This window comes from Bombina bombina, chromosome 1 (assembly GCF_027579735.1).
Source record: "Bombina bombina isolate aBomBom1 chromosome 1, aBomBom1.pri, whole genome shotgun sequence".
In the NCBI taxonomy this organism is placed as follows: domain Eukaryota; kingdom Metazoa; phylum Chordata; class Amphibia; order Anura; family Bombinatoridae; genus Bombina; species Bombina bombina.
The window spans coordinates 735362334-735383237 of NC_069499.1; the positions used below are offsets into that span (position 1 = coordinate 735362334).

At 39.3% G+C, this 20904-nt stretch overlaps 1 protein-coding gene across 1 annotated transcript in view; it reads left to right on the forward strand.

Annotated features, from left to right (window-relative positions):
* WDR44 (WD repeat domain 44) overlaps positions 1-20904 on the forward strand; it is a 430050-nt gene that overhangs the window by 42600 nt on the left and 366546 nt on the right. The window lies entirely within an intron of this gene.

Sequence of the window (20904 nt, forward strand, 5' to 3'; positions counted from 1 at the left end):
AAGGATCCCCTATATTGTTCCAGCTATAGGCCTATTTTGTTAATTAACCTGGATGTAAAGCTCTACTCCAAATTACTTGCCAATAGGATAGTTTGCTTACTTCCCTCTATTCTACAGATAAACCAAGTTAGTTTTACGTATGGTAGACAGGGCCCCGACAACACCCGCAAATTGCTCCAAGTATTTGCTGAATCAGCTAAGTCACAAGTTCCCTTCGTAGCCCTGTCACTTGACACGGAGAAAGTGTTTGACAGGGTGCGTTGGGATTATCTCTGGCAGGTCTTGAAGGTGTTCGGCTTTCCCCTACAGTTCATCACAATGGTCCAAGCTCTGTATTCCGCCCCATTTGCAACAATCAAAGGGGTGGGGTTTCGTTCCAGAACCTTCCCCATAACTAATGGTACTCGTTAGGGTTGTCCCCTTTCCCCCCTCATCTTTGCCCTGGCTATGGAGCCCCTGGCCCAAGAAATTAGTCTCTCCCAGAAAATAGAGGGGGTTTAAGGTTTAAACCGTATTCCTGTTAAACCATGTGTTTATAAATTATAGTTTTGTAGCTGAGATTTGCTTCTAAGGAAAAATGTTATTAACCTTAGCAATGAACAAAATCAGCAGATTTAATTAAGTGTTGCAAGGGTTCTCATTTAACATGAAAACGAATTGTGCAGAGACAAGCAAGTAATATAAATATATGCCCAGGAATAGATACTTTGAATAATATTTTAGAGTTCAGGAAAATGTATACAAATGTATCTGAATGTGAGAACAAGAGGTTTGTTTCAAGCAAAGCACATAAATATAGTAGTGAAAGTTCAAGCAAGCATACAATGTCAGGTAATTCCTTATACAAAAGATATACGTGCGGTTTCAGGCTTGCAAATAGATGCACAACAGACAGCTGAAATGAAGAGGATTGCAGTTTGTAAAATGGAAGTTTGTTATCCAAATATCCCAGCTGCTTCATAGATGTGTGTAGATTCACAGCGTTCCTTGAAAGCAGGATTCCTAGCAAGCTGACACTAGGTCAGAAGCCAGAATGAGGCTGATAGGCACAGGAAATCACTCAGGAAAGAATTGAGGAAAAACCGCAAATAAATCACTGTTTTAATACAAAAGGAAACGTTTCCAAAATTCTTATGAAAAGGTAGCCTGAATTGAAGTTGTTAAATCCAGAGTAAGTTACAGCTAGACTATTAACAAAATACTCAAGCAATGTCTGCTCAAAGGAAGTGAGGTTAAGTAGCTTAGGAGAAAAAGGGGGTGGAGAGAGACTTAAAGGTACAGCATCCTTACAGGGGGTTACAATTGGCAGTTGCACTGAAAAAATTGCCCTTTTTGCAGATGACCTGACCATCCTCTTAACGAATCCATGCTCCTCTATAGATGAAGTCTTAAAAACTTTGCAGTTTTTCGGTACCCTGAGCCTTTATAAAGTTAATATCCTTAAAACCGAAGCCCTAGCGATTAACTTAGACATTGATACTCTGACTGACCTTACGACCCGTTTCTCCTTTAAATGGAATACTGATTTGATCAGACATCTAGGAATACTTCTAGGCCCTGATATCACTAAAGTAATTCAGTGCAACTTTGATGAACTGCTGATTACGGAAATTAAAAAACTCCTGAATAAGTGGGATTTTAGAGAAATCTCTTGGATGGGACGTATCGCCGCACTGAAAATGTCCATTTTACCCAAGGTCTTATACCTATTTAGGTGCATTCCCTATACTATTCTAAAAACATATCTTTCTCAAATACATTCTCTATTTATTAATTATGAGTAGAGAGGCAAACTGCCGAGAATAGCCAACCGTATCCTCCAATTGCCATACTCCAGAGGGGGTATCGCCTTCCCTAACGTTCACCTCTACCATGATGCCACTCGCCTAACCCATATTGCTGGCTGGAGTAAAAAAGCCCTAGGAGTTATAATTTTGACTGCAGTGAAGGTTCCATAGCCAGATCCTGGAAACCGGTAGAGGCCCTAAACATTGATCAGATTATTCAACTGACTGATTATTTAGCCTCTATGGAGAGGGTTTTTTTAACGGGATTGACCACATGGACAAATACTGTGCGATCTGGGACACATGGTTTCAGTTTAGACACCCCACCTGAATCTTGCAGGACAGTCTACATCTCCTCCTCACCCTCTGTTGCAGACTGTCTCTCTCTCTCTCTCTCTCTCTCTCTCTCTCTCTCTCTCTCTCTCTCTCTCTCTCTCTCTCTCTCTCTCTCTCTCTCTCTCTCTCTCTCTCTCTCTCTCTCTCTCTCTCTCTCTCTCTCTCTCTCTCTCTCTCTCTCTCTCTCTCTCTCTCTCTCCTCTCTCTCTCTCTCTCTCTCTCTCTCTCTCTCTCTCTCTCTCTCTCTCTCTCTCTCTCTCTCTCTCTCTCTCTCTCTCTCTCTCTCTCTCTCTCTCTCTCGACCTGGGAACAACCCCCCCTTTCTCCCTTTGATCACAATACTTGATTGCTCTGATTTCTCCCACCAGTAGGGGTGGCTACCATCTATGGCCACTCTCACCTGGGCTTGTTACAACAGTTTGAAATTGTTATGTTTTATTTTTGTGCTGTAGAGAAAATGTAAAGCAATAAGAAATTCTGTACTATTTTTTATGTATTGTAAATGTGATATATTTCCTTAATAAAAAAACTATTTACCCCCCCCCCTTAAAAAAACCCATGATTTATAACCTTGGCTACCAGTTATTTAGCTTCTTCCTTGTTGGCAATATACAATAGATTGCTACTACTTTGCAGGGTGTTTGAACCCTATGAGTCCTAAAATCTGACTTCTGTTTAGAAGCATGTCCAAGTGTTTTAACCACAAATGGAGAGAGAAAAAAAAATGTTCAGGGAAACAAAAAGCATTTTAGCTTCTCACTCTCTCACACTGATTATGGGCTGCATAATTTAGTGAGAGCATAAGATGGGTTTACATTGATATATATTAAAAGCTACTATTTACTGAACTTAAGTGTTATTTTTCCATCTCTTCCTGGACTACACATTGTACAACCACAATATATTCTCCACTGTAAAGATGGATTTGTCCAAAGTCGAATCAAAACCTTGATCAGCACAAATCAAATCTGATGATATACAATATTTTCACCATTGTGTGGTTCAGTGTCTCATAAGGCACATTGTTCTGGTTTTAAGAGGAAATGGATAAGAGCAAGCTGCTGGCATTTTGGTGTGGGAGTTGGTTAGAGAAAAGAGGCAGTGCCCATGAAACTTAGAGGAGGTTTTTTATTTTATTCCTTGTTGTGGTGAGGCATGACTGAAAAAAAGTGCAACAAAAATTTTCACACTTATCTTATTTCCCTATTGAGTGTAAGGAAATTTACAATGAAATCTCATGAGATCACAATAAGAGTTCATGACCTCAGTGATGCTGATTGGCTGCTGTTCATTTCTTCATTTTTTATTTTTTTTTACCTGCAGCTGGGCAGCAGCTATGTATAACATTTTACACAGAACTTACTCTGTTAAGCTGAGGAAATTGTGAGGTAAAATATCTACCTTTTTTACATAGTGATGCTCAGGTGATATTTTCCTGTCGCCTTTTTCCAGTTATGCTGCATCAGTTTCAAGTGATTTATCATTTGAGTATTATGTCCCTTTAATGATTTGAAGTATTGTGCAGTGTGTGTGAGTAGTCAAACATACACTCTTGCACACATGCTGGATACACATTCCTATTGAATTTCGATATTATGTTGAGGGAAAAAGCCACACCTAGGTTGACTTGACTGTTTGCTTTGGATCATTGTTGTTTTAAAATATTAACTTTAACTCATCTTTCTGGCAAGAAAGACAAAACTCTTGATGTTGTTCTCTGTGCTGTTAAAGGGAATCTGTACTATAAGATACGTTTCACGTTAATGTGTTCCAGATGACTTGCTATACCTACTGCAGAGTATTACTGTATATGCATGAGAAATTGTTTCATCATCTTTATTTTTGTATTTGAAATAGCTGGTTATGCTCATTAAAACCATAACCTGTTCTTCTCAGGGTCTTGGCCATCACAAAGCAGACCTGCTAATGTTATCTATGTTTAAACATAGTTATTGAATTGTGAATTATAACTGAGCACAATCAGATATTTCAGATACAGGATTACCCATGTTTGCAGATGTTTTTCTTAATGGCTATTTCTATTGAATATATATGTACAGTATATAATTTTTTTTGAACTAGAGTAAACCCTGCCATTAATGTCAGGTCTTCCTTTTTGTGTTTTTTAAAGATGCTTATAATTAATTGTTTTTAAAAAGTTATTGACACATTTTAAAATGCTAATCCTTAGTACAAAAACAAAAAAACTATATGCTGTATCTAAACCATAAATTTTGACTTCCATGTCCCTTTAAAAGTATATGATATGGCTCCATGATGTAATTACTTTAATTGCATCTAATATTTGTAAATGCCATTAATTAAGAAGTCATTTTAATCAATCCGCTGATGCTTATCTTGAGTTTCCATGAGTGTAGATTAAACATCACAATGTTGGAACACTAATTCTTTTTCAAATGCATGTTCGTTTATTCATTCATATACTGTAATCTTTAGCTTTGAATAGTCTATGCACAGATTAACTTTTGCCTTTAGCAAAATCATGCACTCAACCTTTTTATCTTCTATTTTATTTCTGAACAATGGTGAAAACCATAAAGATTACATAACTCTCATCCCCTCTGTACATTGTAGCAAATTTCATTATATCCTAATTCCATCCCGTACATATCAGGAATGCTTTATAGAAATTGTCCGTAATGCGCAGTTTAAAGAATGTGTGAAGTTGACTATTAATGTGCGCTACAGGGCTGTGCTGTTTGTTAAATCAATTTGAGCAATAGAAATTGCTTTTTTTATTAACAATTGTGGATGTTTACTTTTTATGTATTGTAAGTAAAAAGCAATATAATTTATTAAGGCTAAACTGATGGTTATTTATTTTTTATTTAACAGGTCCCCTACAAAGAGTGGAACTTTCAATCTGAAGGTAAGTCCATATATACATTTTCTGAAAGTGACATAGTGACAGAAATGATTGTGGTTTAGAAATTCCTTAGAGTGGATATAAATATATTGACATGACATTAAATTAAACAAAAAGGGATCCAGTCTGCTTCCTTTGTATCTGTTTTCATAGTATGAATCAATTGGTAACATTTTATACCAAAAAAGAATTATACTATGTAAGTATTTCTATCTTTGTCCATTTATTTGCAGGTTTAACATGTTGAATCATGCATGGAAAGATTCATGCTGGGTAGTTCTATAATTTGCTTTGGGTTGATGTCAAATCTTGTCAAAAACCGGATTATATTTCTTTCATGAAATTGGCAAGAGTCCATGAGCTAGTGACGTATGGGATATACAATCCTACCAGGAGGGGCAAAGTTTCCCAAACCTCAAAATGCTTATAAATACACCCCTCACCACACCCACAATTCAGTTTTACAAACTTTGCCTCCTATGGAGGTGGTGAAGTAAGTTTGTGCTAAGATTTCTACGTTGATATGCGCTTCTCAGCATTGTTGAAGCCCGATTCCTCTCAGAGTGCAACGAATGTCAGAGGGACGTGAAGGGAGTATCACTTATTGAATACAATGATTTCCTAACGGGGGTCTATTTCATAGGTTCTCTGTTATCGGTCGTAGAGATTCATCTCCTACCTCCCTTTTCAGATCGACGATATACTCTCAATACTCAGTACTGGTTTGGCTATCTGCTATATGTGGATGGGTGTCTTTTAGTAAATATGTTTTTTATTACTAAAGACACCTCCGCTATGGTTTGGCACTTTATATATTTATATAAAGTTCTAAATATATGTATTGTACTTATATTTGCCATGAGTCAGGTTCATGTATTTCCTTCTGCAGACTGTCAGTTTCATATTTGGGGAATATAAACATTTTTTTTAAAGAAATTTTTATCTTACCTGGGGTTTAGTCTTTTTTTCAATTGACTACTTCTTGCAAATTGCAGGCGGTATTAGGCCCGCGGGTGCGCCAAATGCTAAACTTTATTGCGCCATTCTTGGAGCGAGAATTTTTTTAGCGTGAAAATACATCTATGAAGCATATTCGTCATTTCCGGCATCATTGTTGACGCCGAAGCCTTACACACGGTTGCGTCATTAGTGACGCGAGTGTGTCATTTCCGGTTATTATTGGCGCCAAAAAAGTTTTTAGTTACGTTGTGCATCATTCTTGGCGCCAAACGTTTTCATTATTTTAATACCCCATTGATGTTTGCCTCTAGCCTCTTTCTCAATCAGAGGGCTATGCTATTTGCATTTCTCCAACATAGGTGTGTCCGGTCCACGGCGTCATCCTTACTTGTGGGATATTCTCTTCCCCAACAGGAAATGGCAAAGAGCCCAGCAAAGCTGGTCACATGATCCCTCCTAGGCTCCGCCTTCCCCAGTCATTCTCTTTGCCGTTGCACAGGCAACATCTCCACGGAGATGGCTCAGAGTTTTTTGGTGTTTAAATGTAGTTTTTATTCTTCTATCAAGAGTTTGTTATTTTAAAATAGTGCTGGTATGTACTATTTACTCTGAAACAGAAAAGAGATGAAGATTTCTGTTTGTAAGAGGAAAATGATTTTAGCAACCGTTACTAAAATCGATGGCTGTTTCCACACAGGACTGTTGAGAGGAATTAACTTCAGTTGGGGGAAACAGTGAGCAGACTTTGGCTGCTTGAGGTATGACACATTTCTAACAAGACTTGGTAATGCTGGAAGCTGTCATTTTCCCTATGGGATCCGGTAAGCCATTTTCTTAATTTTCAATATAAGAATAAAAGGGCTTCACAAGGGCTTTAAAGACTGGTAGACATTTTTCTGGGCCAAAACGATTACTTTATAAGCATATTTAATGGTTTATAACTTTGGAGAGTTATTTTAATCTTGGGAATTTTATTAAAAAAACGGCAGGCACTGTATTGGACACCTTTTTCACTGGGGGCCTTTTCTAGTCATAGGCAGAGCCTCATTTTCGCGCCACTAATGCGCATTTGTTTTTGAGAAGCAAGGCATGCAGATGCACGTGTGAGGAGCTCAGATCCACTGAAAAAGCTTATTGAGGGCGTCATTTGGTATCGTATTCCCCTCTGGGCTTGGTTGGGTCTCAGCAAAGCAGATACCAGGGACTGTATAGGGGTTAAATGTAAAAACGGCCCCCGGTTCCGTTATTTTAAGAGTTAAAGCTTTCAAATTTGGTGTGCAATACTTTTAAGGCTTTATGACACTGTGGTGAAATTTTGGTGAATTTTGAACATTTCCTTCATACTTTTGCGTATATTCAGTAAAAAAGTGTGTTCAGTTTAAAATTTAAAGAGACAGTAACGGTTTTATTTTAAAACGTTTTTTGTGCTTTGTTATCAAGTTTATGCCTATTAACATGTCTGAACTATCAGATAGACGATGTTCTGTATGTTCGGAAGCCAAGGTTCCTCTCCATTTAAATATATGTGATGAATGTGACAAACAAAGTAGGGACAATGATGCCACTGATAATAATGTTGCCCAAAATGATTCCTTAAGTGAGGGGAGTAAGCATGGTACTGCATCATCTCCTTCTATGTCTACACCAGTCTTGCCCACTCAGGAGGTCCCTAGTGAATCTAGTGCGCCAATCCTCCTTACTATGCAACAATTAACGGCTGTAATGGATAATTCTATTAAAAACATTTTAGCCAAAATGCTCACTTATCAGCGAAAGCGCGACTGCTCTGTTTTAAATACTGAAGAGCATGAGGACGCTGATGATAATGGTTCTGACATGCCCTTACACCAGTCTGAAGGGGCTAGGGAGGTTTTGTCTGAGGGAGAAATTTCAGATTCAGGAAAAATTTCTCAACAAGCTGAACCTGACGTTATTACATTTAAATTTAAATTGGAACATCTCCGCGCTCTGCTTAAGGAGGTGTTATCTACTCTGGATGATTGTGACAATTTGGTCATTCCAGAGAAATTATGTAAGATGGACAGGTTCCTAGAGGTCCCGGTGCCCCCCGAAGCTTTTCCTATACCCAAGCGGGTGGTGGACATTGTAAATAAAGAATGGGAAAGGCCCGGCATACCTTTTGTCCCTCCCCCTATATTTAAGAAATTATTTCCTATGGTCGACCCCAGGAAGGACTTATGGCAGACAGTCCCCAAGGTCGAGGGGGCGGTTTCTACTCTAAACAAACGCACCACTATCCCTATAGAAGATAGTTGTGCTTTCAAAGATCCTATGGATAAAAAATTAGAGGGTTTGCTTAAAAAGATGTTTGTTCAGCAAGGTTACCTTCTACAACCAATTTCATGCATTGTTCCTGTCACTACAGCAGCGTGTTTCTGGTTCGAGGAACTAGAAAAGTCGCTCAATCAAGCATCCTCTTATGAGGAGGTTATGGACAGAGTTCAAGCACTTAAGTTGGCTAACTCTTTTACCTTAGACGCCACTTTGCAATTAGCTAGATTAGCGGCGAAAAATTCAGGTTTTGCTATTGTGGCGCGCAGAGCGCTTTGGCTGAAGTCTTGGTCAGTGGATGTGTCCTCCAAGAACAGATTGCTTAACATCCCTTTCAAGGGGAAAACGCTGTTTGGCCCTGACTTGAAAGAAATTATTTCAGACATCACTGGGGGAAAGGGCCACGCCCTTCCTCAGGATAGGTCTTTTAAGGCTAAAAATAAAACAAATTTTCGTCCCTTTCGCAGAAACGGACCAGCCTCGAATTCTACATCCTCTAAGCAAGAGGGTAATTCTTCTCAAACCAAGCCAGCCTGGAGACCGATGCAAGGCTGGAACAAAGGTAAGCAGGCCAAGAAGCCCGCTACCGCTACCAAGACAGCATGAGATGCTGGCCCCCGATCCGGGACCGGATCTGGTGGGGGGCAGACTCTCTCTCTTCGCTCAGGCTTGGGCAAGAGATGTTCAGGATCCTTGGGCGCTAGAAATAGTTTCTCAAGGTTATCTCCTGGAATTCAAGGAACTACCCCCAAGGGGAAGGTTCCACAGGTCTCAATTGTCTTCAGACCAAATAAAAAGACAGGCATTCTTACATTGTATAGAAGACCTGTTAAAAATGGGAGTGATTCATCCTGTTCCATTAGGAGAACAAGGGATGGGGTTTTACTCCAATCTGTTCATAGTTCCCAAAAAAGAGGGAACATTCAGGCCAATTTTGGATCTCAAGATCCTAAACAAATTTCTCAAGGTCCCATCGTTCAAGATGGAAACCATTCGGACAATTCTTCCTACCATCCAGGAAGGTCAATTCATGACCACGGTGGATTTAAAGGATGCGTATCTACATATTCCTATCCACAAGGAACATCATCGGTTCCTAAGATTCGCCTTTCTGGACAAGCATTACCAGTTTGTGGCACTTCCATTCGGACTAGCCACTGCTCCAAGAATTTTCACAAAGGTACTAGGGTCCCTTCTAGCGGTGCTAAGGCCAAGGGGCATTGCAGTAGTACCCTACTTGGACGACATACTGATTCAAGCGTCGTCTCTACCACAAGCAAAGGCTCATACGGACATTGTCCTAGCCTTTCTCAGATCTCACGGGTGGAAAGTGAACGTAGAAAAAAGTTCTCTATTCCCGTCAACAAGAGTTCCCTTCTTGGGAACAATAATAGACTCCTTGGAAATGAAGATTTTTCTGACAGAAGCCAGAAAATCAAAACTTCTAAGCTCTTGTCAAGTACTTCATTCTGTTCTTCTTCCTTCCATAGCGCAGTGCATGGAAGTAATAGGTTTGATGGTTGCGGCAATGGACATAGTTCCTTTTGCGCGAATTCATCTAAGACCATTACAACTGTGCATGCTCAGACAGTGGAATGGGGATTATACAGATTTGTCCCCGACGATCCAAGTAGATCAGAGGACCAGAGATTCACTCCGTTGGTGGCTGACCCTGGACAACCTGTCCCAAGGGATGAGCTTCAGAAGACCAGAGTGGGTCATTGTAACGACCGACGCCAGCCTGGTGGGCTGGGGCGCGGTCTGGAAACACCTGAAGGCTCAGGGTCTATGGTCTCGGGAAGAATCTCTTCTCCCGATAAACATTCTGGAACTGAGAGCGATATTCAATGCTCTCAAGGCTTGGCCTCAACTAGCAAAGGCCAAATTCATAAGGTTTCAATCAGACAACATGACGACTGTTGCATATATCAACCATCAGGGGGGAACAAGGAGTTCCCTGGCGATGGAAGAAGTGACCAAAGTAATTCAATGGGCGGAGCTTCACTCCTGCCACTTGTCTGCAATCCACATCCCAGGAGTGGAAAATTGGGAAGCGGATTTTCTGAGTCGTCAGACATTTCATCCAGGGGAGTGGGAACTCCATCCGGAAATCTTTGCCCAAATAACTCAATTATGGGGCATTCCAGACATGGATCTGATGGCGTCTCGTCAGAACTTCAAGGTTCCTTGCTACGGGTCCAGATCCAGGGATCCCAAGGCGACTCTAGTAGATGCACTAGTAGCGCCCTGGACCTTCAACCTAGCTTATGTGTTCCCACCGTTTCCTCTCATTCCCAGGCTGGTAGCCAGGATCAATCAAGAGAGGGCTTCGGTGATCTTGATAGCTCCTGCGTGGCCACGCAGAACTTGGTATGCAGACCTGGTGAATATGTCATCGGCTCCACCATGGAAGCTACCTTTGAGACGGGACCTTCTTGTTCAAGGTCCGTTCGAACATCCGAATCTGGCATCACTCCAACTGACTGCTTGGAGATTGAACGCTTGATTTTATAGAAGCGTGGGTTCTCAGATTCTGTCATTGATACTCTTATTCAGGCTAGAAAGCCTGTAACTAGGAAAATTTACCATAAAGTATGGAAGAAATATATCTGTTAGTGCGAATCGAAAGGATTCCCATGGAACAGGGTAAAAATTCCTAAGATTCTATCCTTTCTACAAGAGGGTTTGGAGAAAGGATTATCTGCAAGTTCTTTGAAGGGACAGATTTCTGCTTTATCTGTTTTACTTCACAAGAAGCTGGCGGCTGTGCCAGATGTTCAGGCTTTTGTTCAGGCTCTGGTTAGAATCAAGCCTGTTTACAAACCTTTGACTCCTCCTTGGAGTCTCAATTTAGTTCTTTCAGTTCTTCAAGGGGTTCCGTTTGAACCCTTACATTCCGTAGATATTAAGTTATTATCTTGGAAAGTTTTATTTTTGGTTGCAATTTCTTCTGCTAGAAGAGTTTCAGAGTTATCTGCTCTGCAGTGTTCTCCTCCTTATCTGGTGTTCCATGCAGATAAGGTGGTTTTGCGTACTAAACCTGGTTTTCTTCCGAAAGTTGTTTCTAATAAAAATATTAACCAGGAGATAGTTGTGCCTTCTTTGTGTCCGAATCCAGTTTCAAAGAAGGAACGTTTGTTCCACAATTTGGATGTAGTTCGTGCTCTAAAATTCTATTTAGAGGCTACAAAGGATTTCAGACAAACATCTTCCTTGTTTGTTGTTTATTCTGGTAAAAGGAGAGGTCAAAAAGCAACTTCTACCTCTCTCTCTTTTTGGCTTAAAAGCATCATCAGATTGGCTTATGAGACTGCCGGACGGCAGCCTCCTGAAAGAATCACGGCTCATTCCACTAGGGCTGTGGCTTCCACATGGGCCTTCAAGAACGAGGCTTCTGTTGATCAGATATGTAAGGCAGCGACTTGGTCTTCACTGCACACTTTTACCAAATTTTACAAATTTGATACTTTTGCTTCTTCTGAGGCTATTTTTGGGAGAAAGGTTTTGCAAGCCGTGGTGCCTTCCATCTAGGTGACCTGATTTGCTCCCTCCCATCATCCGTGTCCTAAAGCTTTGGTATTGGTTCCCACAAGTAAGGATGACGCCGTGGACCGGACACACCTATGTTGGAGAAAACAGAATTTATGTTTACCTGATAAATTACTTTCTCCAACGGTGTGTCCGGTCCACGGCCCGCCCTGGTTTTTTAATCAGTTCTGATGATTTAATTTCTCTAACTACAGTCACCACGGTATCATATGATTTCTCCTATGCAAATATTCCTCCTTTACGTCGGTCGAATGACTGGGGAAGGCGGAGCCTAGGAGGGATCATGTGACCAGCTTTGCTGGGCTCTTTGCCATTTCCTGTTGGGGAAGAGAATATCCCACAAGTAAGGATGACGCCGTGGACCGGACACACCGTTGGAGAAAGTAATTTATCAGGTAAACATAAATTCTGTTTTTTTCCCATTCCTGAAACTGTCATATAAGGAAATTGATAATTTTGCTTTATATGTTGTTTTTTCTTTTACATTTTGCAAGATGTCTCAATCTGATCCTGCCTCAGAAGGTTCTGCTGGAACATTGCTGCCTGACATCGGTTCTACCAAAGCTAAGTGCATTTGTTGTAAGATTGTGGAAATTATTTTGCCGAATGTCATTTGTAATAGTTGTCATGATAAACTTTTACATGCAGATAGTGTATCCATCAGTAATAGTACATTGCCAGTTGCAGTTCCTTCAACTTCTAATGTACATGATATACCCATGAATTTTAAAGAATTTATTTCTGATTCTATCCATAAGGCTTTGTCTGCATTTCCACCTTCTAATAAATGTAAAAGGTCTTTTAAAAATTCTCATTCAGTTGATGAAATTTCAAATGACCACCAACATAATAATTTATCCTCTTCTGATGAGGATCTATCTGATACAGAAGATCCTTCCTCAGACATTGACACTGACAAATCTACTTATTTATTTAAAATATAGTATATGCGTTCTTTATTAAAAGAAGTGTTAATTACTTTGGATATTGAGGTAACCAGTCCTCTTGACGTTCAGTCTAATAAACGTTTAAATGCTGTTTTTAAACCTGTGGTTTCTCCATCGGTTTTTCCTATTCCTGAGGCTATTTCTGATATGATTTCTAAGGAATGGAATAAGCCAGGTACAGGTTGCCCTCGGTTTACGACGGTTCAATTTGCGCCGTTTCAGAATAACGCCCTTTTTTTTGCTATTGAAAAGCATTGACTGCTATTGAAAGCATTAGCACATGCATACATTAAAATAGCCAGTAGGTGGAGCTGTCCGCTTGTGTTGCAGCAAACACATGCAAAGAAAAGCAAGCCAGACATGATCAATGGATCAGATTTCAAAAGAACAAGATCTAGCAGCAACTTCCCTTAGCTGCAGACTCAATGCAGAGAACTGTTTGCAGAAAAAGGCAAGTAAAAAACGTTTTTGTTCATTAAACTTAGTTTGATGATGATACAGTCTGTTGTGTGATTAAACACAGGCAGGCTGAAATTATTCAGTGTATAACCAGACCTGAGCAATGGAACTGTTTTTAAAGGAACAAGATCTAGCAGCCACTTCCCTTAGCTGCAGAAAAATGCAAGTAAAAAAACGTTTTTGTTCATTAAACTTAGATTGATGCTGATACAGTCTGTGTTTGTGTGATAATTTTATTAGGTGCGGTTTAGCAAATGTTTTTGTTTATTAATCTTAGTTTGATGATGATACAATCTATATTATTAGGTTTATAATGCTGTTTTGCATTTAAAGTCTTCATTTCAAAGCTTTAAAAATAATGTATTAGGTGTTACTTATGACAATTTTGAGAGGGGCCTGGAACCTAACTCCCTCACTTCCCATTGACTTACATTATAAACTGGGTTTCAATTTACAACGGTTTCGATTTACAACCATTCCTTCTGGAACCTAACCCCGGCATAAACTGAGGGCTACCTGTACTTCTTTTATTCCTTCTTCAAGGTTTAAAAAAATTGTATCCTTTACCAGCAAATTCTATAGAGTTTTGGGGAAAAATCTGCAAAGTTGATGGGGCTATTTCTACTCTTGCTAAACGTACCACTATTCCTATGGAAGATAGTACATCCTTTAGATAGGAAGCTTGAATCTTATCTAAGGAAGGCCTGTTTATATTCAGGTCATCTTCTCAGACCTGCAATTTCTTTGGCTGATGTTGCGGCTGCATCAACTTTCTGGTTGGAGAATTTAGCGCAAAAAGAATTGGATTCTGACATATCTAGCATCATTCGCTTACTGCAATATGCTAATCATTTTATTTGTGATGTTAGATCCATGTCTTTAGCTATATTAGCTAGAAGAGCTTTGTGGCTTAAATCTTGGAATGCTGATATGACATCTAAATCTATATTACTATTTCTTTCTTTCCAAGGTAATAATTTATTTGATTCTATTATTTCAACTGTCACTGGGGGTAAGGGAGTTTTTCTGCCTCACGATAAAAAACCTAAGGGTAAATCTAAGGCTTCTAACCGTTTTCGTTCCTTTCGTCAAAATAAGGAACAAAAACTCAATCCTTCCCCCAAGGAATCTGTTTCCATTTGGAAGCCTTCCTCAAATTGGAATAAATCCAAGCCATTTAAGAAACCAAAGTCAGCTCCTAAGTCCGCATGAAGGTGCGGCCCTCATTCCAGCTCAGCTGGTAGGGGGCAGATTAAGGTTTTTCAAGGATATTTGGATAAATTCTGTCCAAAATCAATGGATTCAGAGCATTGTCTCTCAAGGGTATCGAATAGGATTCAGAGTAAGACCTCCTGTGAGAAGATTTTTTTCTCTCACGTATCCCAGCAAATCCAGTAAAAGCTCAAGCTTTCCTGAAGTGTGTTTCAGACCTGGAGTCTTCAGGGGTAATCATGCCAGTTCCTTTTCAGGAACAAGGTTTGGGGTTTTATTCAAATCTATTCATTGTCCCAAAGAAGGAAAATTTATTTAGACCAGTTCTGGATCTGAAAAGTTTGAATCGTTATGTAAGAGTACCAACTTTCAAGATGGTGACTATAAGGACTATTCTGCCTTTTGTTCAGCAAGGACATTATATGTCCACAATAGACTTGCAGGATGCATACCTTCATATTCCGATTCATAAAGAACATTATCAGTTCCTGAGATTCTCTTCTAGACAAGCATTACCAATTTGTTGCTCTTCCATTTGGCCTAGCAACAGCTCCAAGAATCTTTTCAAAGGTGCCCTACTCTCGCTAATCAGAGAAGGTACAGGGTTTTGCAGTGTTTCCTTTACGTTCTGTAGAATCTCACATGAATCAACTAGTGTTGTTTCTTTGGAAACATGGTTGGAGGAACAATTTACCAAAAAGTTTCTTTGTTCCTCAGACAAGGGTCACCTTTTTAGGCTTCCAGATAGATTCAGTGTCCATGACTCTGTCTCTAACAGACAAGAGACGTTTAAAATTGGTTGCAGCCTGCCGGCACCTTCAGTCTCAGTCATTCCCTTCAGTGGCTATGTGCATGGAAGTTTTAGGTCTCATGACTGCAGCATCGGACGCGATCCCCTTTGCTCGTTTTTACATGAGACCTCTACAGCTTTGTATGCTGAACCAATGTTGCAGGGATTATACAAAGATATCATAATTAATATCCTTAAATCCCAATGTACGACACTCTCTGACGTGGTGGATAGATCACCATTGTTTAGTTCAAGGGGCTTCTTTTGTTCGGCCAACCTGGACTGTGATCACAACAGATGCAAGTCTTTCAGGTTGGGGAGCTGTTTAGGGGTCTCTGACAGCACATGGGGTTTGGAAATCTCAAGAGGCGAGATTACCAATAAATATTTTAGAACTCCGTGCAATTCTCAGAGCTCTTCAGTTTTGGCCTCTGTTAAAGAGAGAACCGTTCATTTGTTTTCAGACAGACAATATCACAACAGTGGCATATGTCAATCATCAGAGTGGGACTCAGTCCCCAAGCTATGAAGGAAGTATCTCGGATACTTGCTTGGGCGGAATCCAGCTCCTGTCTAATCTCTGCGGTGCATATCCCAGGTGTAGACAGTTGGGAGGCGGATTATCTCAGCCATCAGACTTTACATCCATGGGAGTGGTCTCTCCATCCAGACGTGTTTTCTCAGATTGTTCAGATGTGGGGTATTCCAGAGATAGATCTCATGGCCTCTCATCTAAACAAGAAACTTCCCAGATACCTGTCCAGGTCCAGGGATGTTCAGGCGGAAGCAGTGGATGCGCTGACACTTCCTTGGTGTTATCATCCTGCTTACATTTTCCTGCCTTTAGTTCTCCTTCCAAGAGTGATCTCCAAAATCATCATGGAACAATCGTTTGTGTTGCTGGTGGCTCCAGCATGGCCACACAGGTTTTGGTATGCGGATCTGGTTCGGATGTCCAGTTGCCAGCCTTGGCCACTTCCATTAAGGCTGGACCTACTGTCTCAAGGTCAGTTTTTCCATCAGGATCTCAAATCATTAAATTTGAAGGTATGGAAATTGAACGCTTAGTACTAAGTCATAGAGGTTTCTCTGACTCAGTGATTAATACTATGTTACAAGCTCGTAAATCTGTCTCTAGAAGATTTATTATAGAGTTTGGAAGACTTATATTTCATGGTGTTCTTCTCATAAATTCTCTTGGCATTCTTTTAGAATTCCTAGAATTTTACAGTTTCTTCAGGATGGTTTGGATAAGGGTTTGTCTGAAGGGACAAATCTCTGCTCTTTCTGTTTTATTTCACAGAAAGATTGCTATACTTCCTGATATTCACTGTTTTGTACAGGCTTTAGCTTGTATTAAGCCTGTCATTAAATCAATTTCTCCTCCTTGGAGTCTTAATTTGGTTCTGAAGGCTTTACAGGCTCCTCTATTTGAGTCTATGCATTTTTTGGACATTAATCTATTTTCTTGGAAAGTGTTGTTCCTTTTGGCTATCTCTTCTAGAAGAGTTTCTGAGCTATCTGCTCTTTCTTGTGAGTCTCCTTTTCTGATTTTTCATCAGGATAAGGCAGTTTTTACCTAAGGTTGTGAATTCTAACAACATTAATAGAGAAATTGTTGTCCCTTCCGTATGTCCTAAGCCTAAGAATTGTTTGGAAAGATCCTTACATTCTTTGGATGTGGTAAGAGCTTTGAAATATTATGTGGAAGCTACTAAAGATTTCAGGAAGACTTCCAGTCTATTTGTTTTATTTTTTGGTCCTAGGAAAGGTCAGAAGGCTTCTGCTATTTCCTTGGCTTCTTGGTTGAAACTTTTTCTTCATCAAGCTTATTTGGAGTTGGGTCAGGCCCCGCCTCAGAGAATTACAGCTCATTCTACTAGATCAGTCTCCACTTCGTGGGCCTTTAAGAATGAAGCTTCAGTTGATCAGAGTTGCAAAGCGGCAACTTAGTTCTCTTTGCATACATTTACTAAATTCTACCGTTTTGATGTATTTGCTTCTTCAGAAGCAGTTTTTGGTAGAAAAGTTCTTCAGGCAGCTGTTTCAGTTTGATTCTTCTGCTTTTGATTTAAGTTTTTTTTCTTTCATTTATGAGAATAAACTTATTTTTTGGGTTGTGGATTAATTTTTTCAGCGGAAAATGGCTGTTTTTATTTTTATCCCTCCCTCTCTAGTGACTCTTGCGTGGAGTTCTACATCTTGGGTATTGCTATCCCATACGTCACTAGCTCATGGACTCTTGCCAATTTCATGAAAGAAAACATAATTTATGTAAGAACTTACCTGATAAATTCATTTCTTTCATATTGGCAAGAGTCCATGAGGCCCACCCTTTTTATGGTGGTTATTTTTTGTATAAAGCACAATTATTTCCAAATTTCTTTTGTTGATGCTTTCTACTCCTTTCTTTATCACCCCACTGCTTGGCTATTTGTTAAACTGAATTAGGATTGTATATCCCATACGTCACTAGCTCATGGACTCTTGCCAATATGAAAGAAATGAATTTATCAGGTAAGTTCTTACATAAATTATGTTTTATATACTTCTTTTTAGTATGTTGTGCACCCCTTTAGAGATCTTTTTTTTTTTTTTTTTTATGTTGTTCAAAAATCTTTGGGTTTATTGCAAACATTGAAATAACTAGAATACTGGAACTAGAACCTATTAATACATAGGAAATAATGAACTGATCCTAATGATCAAACCGGTGCTACCCCCAAAAATATAGAGCATAAAATATAGAGCATGAACAAATGGGGAAGGACAAAAGTAGGGGTTTGATATAGCACTCTTTCCTAAGATATAAGGTAACTGTTAAAAGAATAAACTTTATTGGGTATAGTAAAATATGAGGGAAAACCCCTCTATGAAATTAACAATCTTAAATAGCCAATTATTTAAAAGAACATGTGAAGACACCCCCCTGTTTTCTGGCTGCTGTCGGCATCAGGTGCCAGGGGTGACAAACATGAGCTAAGTGTAAAAAATAATACACAATAAAGTGCACTAAATAACACAGGCGCGTTTCAGTCTTGCATACAGCCTTTTTCAATGTAAATGTGGACAAGCCGAAGCCCGGGTGCCACCCCTTTTATATAGCGTCAGTAAGAGTAGCCATCCTCCAATCCTAAAACATCTTTATGCAACACTCTCCATTAAACCAATCCAAGCTAATCAACTAACTGGGTGTGGGCGTATAGTTCGCCTCTCATGATTAGCCAAAAGCTCATTGTGACGTAGTGAGGGGAGGGGCGGACGGGGACTTGTTTGACTCAATTTTGACAGTGCAAAATAAGTAATCATTGCATGTATGATCTGTCAAAAATGACTATCGACTCCCGGTACCTGTAATATGTCAAAACAACACGGGGTCCAGAATTCTCCACAAACAACCTTTTTACAATAGTGTCATGCATTACGCTTAAGAGAAGTGGAAGTATTGGCGCTTACAGCTAGGATAGATCTTAATTTATATGAAAATACAAATAAATATAACAAATTATATATATATATATATATATATATATATATATATATATATATATATATATATATATATATATATATATATATGAGCAAGAAATAATATAAGATATACTATGTGGCTTCTAAGAGTCTGCTATATAATGATACAACACTCTTGTAAAGATATCAAGAATATTTAATATTATTAGATTAGTAAACACAATTGACAAAAAACAATGTTTAAAATATCAGGCACAATTACAATACAAAATTAAAAGGGAAAGGGTATGCAGGGCAGTAAAACCTAACTCTAAAGACTAGCTCAAACAAGCAGATTACAATAGAGAGGTACAATGTCAAGCAGAACGATTCCCTATTTCTAAATAGTAAACTAAATATACATAGGTTAAAAATACACAGGTGGATAAGGAGATGACCTCGGTATGTAAATATAGCACTCGATAATAAAACACTCAAATGTAGAATCTGGACGTCCAGTATTAAAATAATAGGGCTATACGTACAAAAGAAAATAATCTAAAAGGGTTAAATATAGACAATGATCAGATTAAAAATGATCAGACCAAAAAATTGGAATAAAAAATGTCCCGTAAGAGCAAATATATATATAGGCTCAGTAAGCAACAATGGTATTGTATATCACCAGTATGTCTATTGGAGCTTAGTCTTTTTTCACTTTATACTCTCAAATGTAGTTGATCTTGCTCATCGAGTATTGGATCAAACTTAAACACATTTGAGAGTGGTACCTTATGCTTTGTTAAGAAGAGAGAAGGCAGCTGTCTGTAGTAGATTGGATCGGTCTTTTTCGTCTCTATTCAGTAGTCGGTCTGTGTCCGATAACCGCATCTTCAAAATCACAAGAGCAGTGTCTTTAGTAGCCAGCTTAGGCTTTGCTGGCGTCTTCTGTTTCTGCACGGCAGGTCACGTGATGCTGTGTCAGCTGTCAGGTAGCGTGTAGCAGTGTCTGCGCACTCTCTGCTTTCAGTGAAAGCCAAGTCGGTATATTCAGAATTGGTGTGTGGGAAGTTCCTCCTTCCAGGCTTACAGCTGAGGGCGAACTCTTTCTTAATGGAAAGTAGCAGCACTCCTCTTTTTAGATAGAAATAGAGGGTGATGTAAATGTCTCAAAGGTGGATGGTAGTGAACAACTTCAACGCGTTTCTCCCCTTCCTGGGGCTTTTTCAAGAATGACTATCGACTCCCGGTACCTGTAATATGTCAAAACAACACGGGGTCCAGAATTCTCCACAAACAACCTTTTTACAATAGTGTCATGCATTACGCTTAAGACAACAAAATCTGCCTTAGTATTCTGGATGTAAAGTCATTGCTGGGTCGTGTGGAGATGAACGACTCCCAGTACCTCTGATGTGTGTAACCAACACGGAATCCGACAGATATTTATATTTGTCTTAATATGCGCCGAGTATGAAATTATTACACAGTCCCGTGGATGCCCATTAAATATGATGATTTATATATGCATAAAACCTGACAAAGATCATAATAGGTGGCTGTCTGATATGGTATGGGGCAGCATTGACCAAAGGATAACATCACCATGTACTAAATATAAGGGTAATATTAAGCCAACTGAATGCCCCATTACTTAATGAGTATGATGCTAGTATATGAATAGTGTGTATATGGATTACATACAAAAAGGCAGTCAAATCTATCGTATTGTTTAAAATATCATAAATACTGGGTAACATCAGTGCGAATCCACTAAACAACAACAAAATTAAAGGCGAAGTAGAAAAATTTGCCAAATTCATCTCTGATAAAAAGGAGAAAGAAGATAGAGATTTACCAGACTATGCCAATGGCACAGTTTATTCTTGGAGCCATGGCAAATGTAGTCATTCAGACTCTAACATATCTGATAAAGAATATGACACCACTGATGCAGAAAATTCAGATGGGGAGCAAACACCCAAATCTATACTAAGTAAAAGACCAAACCACATATCAGTCTAAATAGTGTCCCTTTAGGAGGAGAACTAGGCGGGAAGGGGGAATACAACCCCGCACAAAGCGACAAGTACGTTTTCAGTCAAAAGAACCAATCCCACAGTCAGAAGAGCCTGTCCCACAAAAAGAAATGATTAACTCAGGTTTAGACAACTCTGGTTTTAATATCATTAACTTGTCAGACAAAACACTTACACAAACACACCTCTCTGTGCT